The sequence below is a fragment of the Tigriopus californicus genome, chromosome 9, assembly GCF_007210705.1.
Source record: "Tigriopus californicus strain San Diego chromosome 9, Tcal_SD_v2.1, whole genome shotgun sequence".
Classification (NCBI taxonomy): Eukaryota; Metazoa; Arthropoda; class Copepoda; order Harpacticoida; family Harpacticidae; genus Tigriopus; species Tigriopus californicus.
In genome coordinates, this window is record NC_081448.1 from 7379329 (window position 1) to 7390271 (window position 10943).

The following is a 10943-nucleotide window of genomic DNA, read 5'->3' on the forward strand; positions in this document are numbered from 1 at the left end:
TTAGGGGTTTCTACTCTGAATTTGGACGAGCCGTAAACGATTCAAATTTGCACCATAGTTGTCCTAAGTAGCTTGACTACGAATGAAACATTTTTTCCACCAGCGACAGCTGAGACAAAAACATGCGATCGCAGCGCCCTTGATCGATCTATATATGAATTTATCTATGGATCAGACACATGAAGCCGAGTTTGTCAAGCTCAGTTTGACGCGCTAATCAAATGCGCCATTCCATTTACCTTTTTTATTTTGGTTTTCATTAGTGATGGGATCGAACATATTTTCAAAATCAGGATTGCTAGAAAGCTAGGAAAGTCAAAGCACCAGCCGTTTCCCACTTAACGTAAAAGGTTAGGTTGGACCAAAGGGGAAACCCTGTTTTAATCGAAGCAAAATCAGGGTTACTTTTTGTGACTAACTAACGGGTTTCCGATATTCTGCTAGGGATGCCACAAGCCCCTGAAAATGTAAATTGGTAGCCCTAGTTGCAACCTCCCGTGATTCTTTGTGTGATCCCATCAGTAGTTTTCGCTGGTTTTGCTAACCGCTGCCAAGAATGTAATACCCGGTACAAATAAAATGGAAAATTCGAAATTTGTATTAGTGTTGCCACCTTAACCTAATACAATATTTGGTCAATTGAAAATGTGTCCTTGTGTCGAAAATTGCAAGAAAAAATGGTTATTTCTTTTAAACTCATGGAAAGCCAAGTAAATACTATTGGGTGCCTGAATTGTGCAACGCAAAAAAGCAGCAAAGAGGTTAAAAGGGTCTTAAAAGGACCTTTTCCCCATTGTAACGATTCTTTTTGCGCAATTGCAATTTCCATTCGTATAGGGGATGTTACTCTCGCATCCTCCCCCCACCCCTCAAAATGTAAACAGTAACAAACGCCGGCTCCAGGAGGCACAACGAGATTGGCTATGTACTGTGTGTGTAAGGATGGTATTGCTATTGGGCCCTTTTTCTGAAGAACAAAGAGGAAAGAACCATGCATTTCAGTTTTGAAATTGTTTGATCTTAGACTTATATTTACAGCATGTACCATTTACTGTGCCAAATTAGATTATTTGACGTGTACAGTACGGTACTAATGAAGCCAACAGGCAAGGAGGGATGAATATGAAGGTTTAGTAATTTCCATTCTTTTCTTACCACCTGAAGTAAAAAAACGCAAAAAAGCAGTTGCGGCTGCTCAAACAAGTTTGGGCCAAAACGAGTTTAATACATTTATTAGCAATACCATGGTCTCTATCATTTTTTAGAATTTAGAATTAGATTTAGAATTTATAAAGAGACACTAGACCGTCCCCCTGTAGGAAAGAAAAACAACCCTGTCCTTCTTAATCAAATTTGCAGTTCCTGTCTATGTTGTTTTTTTCTCCTGTACATGCACACACTATACAAAAGTACAATAGTTGATTTAATGACTTGATACTTGAAATGCAGAGATTGGACTTGTCGTCACTAAACCTCCAAATTCATCCCTCATTCTAAGCAAAATAATTTTGAACGTTATACTGATTCATAAAGGGTAATATTGTTTTTTAAAAACTTCTATCATGAACGTTTAAGCCGTTTGTAAATAGAAGAAAAGAAGCAACAAATATAAAATCTCATTTGATAATAAGTGCGAACTAATACGCGTTTTTTTCTCAAAAAACTGTCGAAAATAATTCTCATATTATTAATGAATTGAAATTCAATAGGTGCTGCTGAAAAATTTATAAAACATGCTTTTGGGAATTTGGTCCCTGTGAAAAGCAGGCTTTGAATTGTAAATTGTTCATTTATAACTACTCCTTTTTTGTTTTGTACCGGGTGCGTCATAATCCCTTATACACTTTTTTAATTGGTTATTACAGCTAGACTTATTAATTAACATGCAAAAATGTATTTGTGCAGAGGTTTTGTTACATTTTTACGTAATTTTGCGGGTAAGAAAGGTTTTGTTTATGCAAAACATTGGCGACAAAATTAAAATGTCCGCACTTCGTCAAAAAATCTTCACGCGGATTGAGGCCGGTGATAAGGTCGGGGACATCGCCAAACGCTTCTCCGTGACCAGGGCCACGGTCTACAACATCAAAAAGTTGTTTTGTGCAGAGGTTTTGTTATATATTTACGCAATTTTGCGGGTAAGAAAGGTTTTGTTTATGCAAAACATTGGCGACAAAATTAAAATGTCTGAACTTCGTCAAAAAATCTTCGCGCGGATTGAGGCCGGTGATAAGGTCGGGGACATCGCCAAACGCTTCTCCGTGACCAGGGCCACGGTCTACAACATCAAAAAGTTGTTTGAGGAGACTGGAGGGTTCAAGAAGAGGGAGAATGGTGGGAGGCCCAGATCTGTCCGCACAGAGGCTCTCAAGAAGGACGTGGAAGAGGAAGTGAAGAAGAACCCAAAGACGACCATCAGAAAGCTCGCCAGGGACAAAAACGTGCCTGAAGCCACCATGAGAAGGCTTGTCAAGCAGGATTTGGGTCTCAAAAGTCTCGTCCACACTCATGTGCAACTTTTGACTGAACAGGATTGGGCCAGATGACTTGAACGTGCTCAAAAAATTCTCCGTTGGTTGAAAGGTGAGAGGAAGGGTCAGTTCATTGTATTTTCTGATGAAAAAAACTTTTTGGTGGACAAATTTGTTAACAAACGGAACTCAAGATACATTGCTGAGTCTCCAGCTTCCGTGGATCCTACGGTTAGGTTTGTTTGTCACACCAAGAAGCCACAGAAGGCGATGATGCTGGGCATAATTTGCAGTGATGGAAGAGCCCTCCCACCAATCTGGATTGAAGGCAATCTTGATGGCAAATCTTACAAAAATATTCTGGTTCGAAAAGTTTTTCTGACTCTTTTGGCTACCTACGGCAAGGGAAACTTCGTGTGGACTCAAGACGGCGCGCCTGCTCACACCTGTAACCTCGTTCAGAAGTACCTCCCCAACAAATTGGGGTCGGGGGGATTTTGGCCAAAAGAGTTCTGGCCTCCAAATTCGCCTAACCTAAATCCCCTTGACTACCATGTCTGGTCGCGAATTGAGGAGAGGGCATGTGCTTCTCATCACAACAGCATCAAGGATCTCAAGGCCTCCGTCGAGTACCACTGGGCCCAGATGTCCGCCCCCGACCTGAAGCACGTCTGTGAAAGTTTCCGGTCCCATGTTGAAAAATGCATTGAAAAAAAAAGGCATTGTTTTTGAAAAATAAATATGTGTATTAATTATACTCAAACTTATATTATTAATGTTTTGTTTTTTAATGTACATAGCTTGTGCTACAGCATGATCACACCAACGTAGAATTTTTGTATAAGGGATTATGACGCACCCGGTATTGGGGTGCTAGGGTTGGAGGGATGAGTTGCTTGGCCAGCAAAACCAGACATCACATTGGCATTTTACTTTTTCCGATAGGCAGTGTCGTGTCCGTATCAGTTTGGTTCTCCGTCTATGGGCAGGGTTATGGTCCGTCTACACGACAAATAATTCGGCAAATAATTAGCCATTTGACAAACATTGTTTGGCATTTCACAAGCATTCCACAAACATTTCTCGATTTGAACATGTTTAGAGTTTGTTTGCCAAAGAGCAAATATTTCATGGACGACAGCGTCCTCCCCAGCCATTGGAAGAAAAGTGTCCATTTTCAGTAATTATGGAACTTAACTCTTTCGATTCATGATGGTTTATAACAAAGAAAAATGTATTGATTGTTGTTCATTTTGACACAGAATAACCCCAACTTAGAGAATGAAGGGGCCTGGAATTGTCAATTCATGTTCAAAGTCATCAGATGTCATCCCGTCCCCTTTTAATTCAGTAGTCACACTTCCATATCCCGTCGAGAATTGAATGAAAGACCCATTGGGAAATGATACGATCACTTGCAAGGTCATCTGATTAGAAATCTACATCAAAATATTTGTCAAACCGTTTTGATCGGGCAGTTTTACGTGTAGACGGCTCAGAGATGAACTGTTTGTCAAATGCCAAACATTTCCGAAATAATTAGGCAAACTTTGTGACAGAATGTTTCTCGTGTAGACGCACCATTAGCGTCTAAAAGTTTCATTGAGAAAGGTCGGAGAGGAGATTCGAACTGGGGAGCAACATATCTTTAGGTCAAGGTTTTTTTTAGGTTGCGGAAAGTCTGCTGATGCGTAACACCCTCTCCCCTCACAATCAGTTTTCTAATTTTCAACTTTTTCAAGGTTCGACAACTTTCTCGTGTTTTCTTAACTGTTTTCGTATCTTTTTTCAATCTGAAAAAAAGATACTTCGCCTATTTAGGCAGCTTTTTTTTCGAGGTCTAAATGATCACGTTTTTGAAAGTCTTTTAATCTCTCCGAGTCTCGTCAAGCAGAGAAGTGCTTAATTCTAATCGGGAATGAGCCTTGACACAGATTGACACACCACCAGTTGGTTATAAATCATTTTGAAATGCAACAGACTTGCATAATAATATAATTAAAACCAAATGGAGTGAGCTATCTTTCTTCTCACTGTCTTTTATATTCAAGGAGGTGCTTCCTATTTGAATGACGTCTTTAATTCAAAATCGTTTATTCTCTATTGGAAAATCATTACAAAAAACCTAACAACCATTGATGCAAAACTGTGCATGTAAAACCTTTGGTTCTTTGTTTGTTTGTTTGTTCGGAGTCAGAAGACAGCTCTCCCGCTCGGCTTGCTTCTGATGAGTGGTGTCTCAATTAAGGGATATTCCCGCTCCGTTGTCGCAACCAAACGTGCAACATTAATTATTACCTCACCCTCTGGAATTTTTTTTTGTGTTTGGTTTTTCACGGGCTTTTCTAACCGCTACTGGGAATGGAATCCCCAGTACTATTAAAATGAAAGGTTATAATTAGTCTATTTATTACCTTTCAATTTTTTGATATTTGGTCTACCAACGAATTTGAGTTGGCAGACCGAGCTAGTCCTTGAATGTAGGGTTGATCTGGTATGCTATCTAAAAATTTGTCCAAGTCTGACTTGGAAGATGCTACCGGATCAACAAGGCCTACGTACTCCCTACGAATATCAGAGGGAAGCAAATTAAACAATGAAGGAGTAAAAGAAAGAAGACTTAATTGTTCGAACTAGCCTGGATTCTTGAGAGATTGAAGGTGCTCTCAAAACGCACATTAAGCTTCTATGGTCACAAGAATTGACCCTAAATCCTGGGTTGGGACAAAGCTCATGGATACTTTTGAAGACGTACAGTACACGACGTACAGAAGCACGTACGATGCAACGCATCAAGTATGAGAAAACAGGAGCAAGAATCAGAGAGCATCTCATCAGAAACTGAGATGTCACACCATCAGGACCAAGAGAACTTGAAAGCATAAAGTCCCCGATGGCCTTTTAAGCATCTTGATCTGCAATTATGAGATCATCAAATTGCTCACTCAATTTGACTAACATCATCAATCTCAGCAGACTCATTATTAGAGCAATGAGCTGTTGCTTCTAACCTCAGCAGGGTTGAAAATACATCAGAGAACTGATCTCCAAGCATGTTAACCATAGTCTCTACATTGCTAATGGCTGCCCCATCAACCTCAAAAGGCCCAACGGGGTGTTTCATTTTTCTTTTAGTGTTCGCATAAGAGAAAAAAGCCTTCAATTCGGCCTGACCTCCTGAACCACCTTACTCTTATTTTGTTACTGGTCATATTTGATGGAGGCCTTAATCTTACCCTGAACTACGTCCAACTTTTTTTGGGAGACTACCAAAAATTACTATATTCGAAATGCTCCTCAGCCTTTTTGCCAGCTTGCCACTCTTTTTGAACAAAGTCTTCCTACATTTTTCAATTCTTGTCTGTGTCCCATCTTTGGGAACCCATTCAGAGATTGCTGATTGGTTGGAGCAAACTTTCTCAAAAACTGAAACTAATTTATTAACGCCTGTATTTATGGACGATTCCTGTTTCAGAATTGAAACAAGGTCCAGTTCTGCTAATCTTTCTATAATCAACGGCCATTGTTCATCTTTGAACTTGAACTTAGCCAGACAGACCTTTAGGCCGGTTTTACTCTAGGGCACACCGGCTGTTGAGTAATGATCGACCCTATCTCAAGAACATGATATTCTAACAAATTGCTAGGTGTCACATGGACGTGCTAGATTAGATCAGGGTCATTGGAAAAGTCTAAGTCCAGAACGTTATTTGCTCTGGTGGCTGCACCAACATGCTGGGAGATATTGCCCAAGATCGCAAATTCTTCCGGCTTTTCAAACGACTGAGATGTCGATTTCGAAATTGGAATATACACATCGGAACTAGCCTCCCACTCTATACCGCTAGCCGAAAAACTAAAGTCCACTACAAAGAAAAACCTTCGAGCAAACTGCCTTAACTAACTCATTTCTAGTGAATTGGAGAGCTGACATAAAAGAGCTTACTTAACAAGTCGGGGGCTTATAATTGTTACAATAGATAGATCAAGCCCTCGGATATGACAAACTAAGACATTCATCTTCTTTTATTTGTCTTAGAACTTCCAACTTCTAGTGGCTTTAAAACATTTTGTTCCATCAAAATACGCAGCCCTCATGACACCATGGCCTCCATGGCCCACCACAAGCCTTGAAACACTGATCATGTTTTAACACTTTGGAAACAGAAAGTTAAACTCGCATTTTTTAATAAAACAAAATTTGCAGAGAACGTTCAGTTAAAAAATCTATTCCGCACACTGTATGTTCCTTGCATATTCCGGGAGAATGTCGATTTTTCGTCTGATCACAAGTATAGATGTTCTAGGCCAGGGACTCTAAAGAGAGGAAACGACACGGCTTTCCCCTGACCGCCAAGTAAGGCCATTGCATTGAATCAAGACAGTAACTCTAGTATCAATAAATCAAGATTATCCATAATATTTAGTACATGTAAGTGGCTTTTTAGTAAATAATGATTTCTTTGACATACAACTCCGTCAATACACTAAATATTTCTGAATTAATTTTAAAAGTCAGAAGAATAAATGATATACTCATGACCATCAAGTTAATAAAAAAACAATAATATTGTCTTTCAAATCAGTAAAATATTGCGTAAAACTGGCTCAAAAACACGCATAGATAGAAAATCAACAAAAATCATTTTACTAATTGATGAGGAACTTACACTGACAAAATAAAAGAGAAATGTATGGAATGGGCAATAAAAGTGCATGTACATAAATGTTAACATATTAGAATATTTGGGATGGGCAATTGATGATTTTGTCTTTTTTTTGCGGACTTCCTTACCGCTATCTTGATCCACACATTTGATAAAAAACATCAGGCATTAGTGAAAAATCAATGAGTTAACTTTTAGTAGAGTTCGAATTTCTACTTATTAGGAAGTTTGCATAAAAGGCAGGCATTATTTAAGGGGCAAAGAGTAATATCAAAGTACAGTAAACTATATCTTAATTTGAACTTTGGACTCCTATAAATTGCTTTTTTTGAAAAGCATCCAAAATATTCAAAATAGTCAAATGAACCAGGTGTTGTATCTCTTAAGACATATAATTCCATGATTATCAAGCATCCAAATGAGTTTAAAGAGCAATATGTAGCTCAGAGCTACAGTGCTTCTATTTTTGGGTTAAGGGCCATTCCCAGATTGAGAACCATCGTTTCATAACAATTTCACCAAATAGCTTGAAACTTGGTCAAGATGTTTCTGGAACAATTTTCTACAAATAATATTATTAGCAAAAAAGTATTGACACATTGTGTTTAGAGCAAATTCTTGCTATTTCATGAAAACCCAATTAGCACGTTTCAGTTTTTTTTTCATGTTAAAAGTCATTTTAAGTATATTTACATGGTTGGTTTGAAGAACATACAATCAATGGTTACGAAAATGATATTAGTCATACATTTTGTTCAATACTTAAGCCAATAATTGACATTGAAAAATTTCAGCAACAAAAGTTTAGGCCTTGCTCGGAGGGAAAGGTTTGGTGATCACAAAAGTGGCGTTTCCTTGCTTTTGTGTCCTTGTCCAGGCCATAGAAAACCATAACTAGAATGCTTAAGTTCAACAGGAGCTGTACCGCATGAGCATGTTTTCAGGTCAGCTGACGCTGGTGGAAATGGGACAAAGATATTTCGTTAAATCTCGCTTCAGGCAAGTTGAATTATTATCATGAAACGTTTGTTATTCCTCTTTAATCTTAATTTCTTTTGAATCTTACAAATATACAGGTAGAAAGAGTGGTAGAATAATAAAAAAACATGCTTTTTAAGGCATAATACACGTAATAAGTCAAAAAAAGATTTGGACATTAGTAGAGCAAATCATGTACTCTATTGATTGCCCTTGTTTCGCAACGCATGTCGAAAATCTCGAAAGTGTAACAAAATGTATCCGACATTGCAACGCAATGATGAGGCATTTGGAATTTTGTTTCAATCTCCCAACAATGTGCTTGAATGTGGGCGACATGATTGCGCCTATATGTAAACAAGGTAATTCCGACACCTCTGGAGGTCAGCCTGAACCCAGGCTTGTTCCCTGCCTTTCAGTTAAGTGTTTCCACCACATGGATGAAAACTTTAACTGGAGCCCCATTTTAACCTCTTCAAAATTTCGTTCTTAAAAATGTGGTCAGACAACTTACTCAAACCCGTTTTATGAAGCGTGCTGGACGATAGCAATAGGGACCTTTAAGCTGATGTCAAACTCAACCTTCTGAGAAAAATGGTCACGAAACCTCTATTTTGATTTGTCCTTGGGCGGTCACTTCTCACATCTCATTTCCTAATACAACAGCTTAATCAAATCGACGGAGAATCTTGGGACAGTCGTCTTCCATCTTGACTGGAATCTTGGGTTAATACTTATTGTCAACCATTATAAATCAGAATCGAATCTTGTATTTTATGTAAATAATTGAGCAAGCTGAACCGTTATGTCATTATGTTGCAAAAGAATTCGCGGGTGAAGTAGAGTATCTTGAAATGCTGAATTTGTTTCTTACACCTTTTCACATGAATACAAGCAGATGAGCACTTGCAGGCAGAATCCAATATCAGAAAATTTGAATTAAATGATGAGAACGATAAAATACGTGACTAGAATGAGATATCACACTAATTATGACTAGAATTGTTTATTGTGTGAACTACTCAAACATCGAATTGATGATGATAGAAGGGGTTTAATAATGGACTAATAATTTGGAACCATACTAGGAAAAAAGTTTTTTAAACACACTCACTGTTCAAGAATGTTTCAGGCATAAGTGTTCCATATACAAGCAGAATGCATAAAAATGAATGGTAACGTGTACGAGATTTGACATTTAATTCCAAAAAAGACCCATTTTCTAATATGCGCATCTTCATCAAATCTGATCCTTCACGAGCTAAGAAAAGTGATTGCAAATATTGGTGATCCCAAAGAAGTGATATTGTTAACAGTCTTAAGCACACCTTCAACATAAGAGGGAAGTCGAAGAAAATACGTATCTCTTTTAATATTTGAAGAGAGTGAAGATATTCTGTCTGGATAAGAATTGTGCCACTTGGGGATTCTTCTTTGCACTTTCTCTATACAGCCAATATCCCCTGTTAGGAGGGTTCCATACTTCGAGCTTAGTCTACATGAAAAAATTGAAGACGAGAATCACAGCCAGTACATAAACAGTTTGGTAGAGACAAGCAAAGAAAATCTTGATTACTGCAGAAGATTGGGTGGGTCAGATTGAACAGATCCTGTTTCAGCTCCCGCCGTTGATGACATTTGGACCGGAGCCGGAAAAACGTGCGTGACTGCCAATATTCCAAAGGGATGTCAGGCCAAGGACAGTAGGGTGTTAGTACGTCCTTGACCGAGAAGGACAACTTGTGTCCAGACATCACCTCCGGAAAGGTAAGGTCAGGTTCCCAACACTGGGACACTAACCTGGCCAGCCCGATTTTTGGCTGCAAAAATACCCCCATGCATTTTTGGCATATTGGGGAACGCACAGAAATCGTTTGAGGAATTTGGTGAAGGTGGCATTGGCGGATTTGAGGGCGGATTAAGCGGAAGGCAGTAGAGGAAAATTGGGTTGATGTAGGTCCAGAAGAGTTGAAGAACTGTTAGAGAGGGAAGATTCTTGATTGGAAGTTGATTGGAAATGTTTTCGATCCTAGCCCTAGCTTTGACTATTGATGATTTGAGATGGTTGGTGGAGGAAAGTTGGGTTGAAGGTGCTTGAGGAGAGATCCACAAAGATTGGACAATTTCATAGAGGAGAGTAACTACCGAGGTGGTAGAGCGGCTGCGCTCTGGAAATCAAATTGGAATTTGGGAAGGAGATCCCTACCCTTGGCCAATCTGGAAAAGCGGACGGCTAAAAGGGTGGGTGAACATCATCTTTAAGAAGAGTTGGCCACTGCAATGGCCTCTGGATAAAATTTGCCCAAGTCCACTGATTGTAAGAGACTCCCGTGGATGCGATTCATCCATCCTTACAGAATTCTTGAACATTGAGTGTAATGGCAGAACAGCTTCAATCCATAGATTCCATTGTGGATTATTCTTTGGAGTTTTGATCATGATGGCCCAAAACCACTAAACAATAATGACTACCTGGCTTAGGCGACATTGTTTACTGAAATTTTGGAGGAATGAATGCTAAATGTGTTCAATAGTCTTAGTAGCGCTGGAAAAGTGACCGCCCAGGAGATTTGTTTACCTTTCCTTTTTAAGATGACGTCATCAGTCAGCTGTAGCTTAAAGGTGCCTATTGCTTGACAAGGAGTCTTATTAGGGGTTTCTACTCTGAATTTGGACGAGCCGTCAACGATTCAAATTTGCACCATAGTTGTCCTAAGTAGCTTGACTACGAATGAAACATTTTTCCCACCAGCGACAGCTGAGACGAAAACATGCGATCGCAGCGCCCTTGATNTTTAGAGGAATGAATGCTGAATGTGTTCAATAG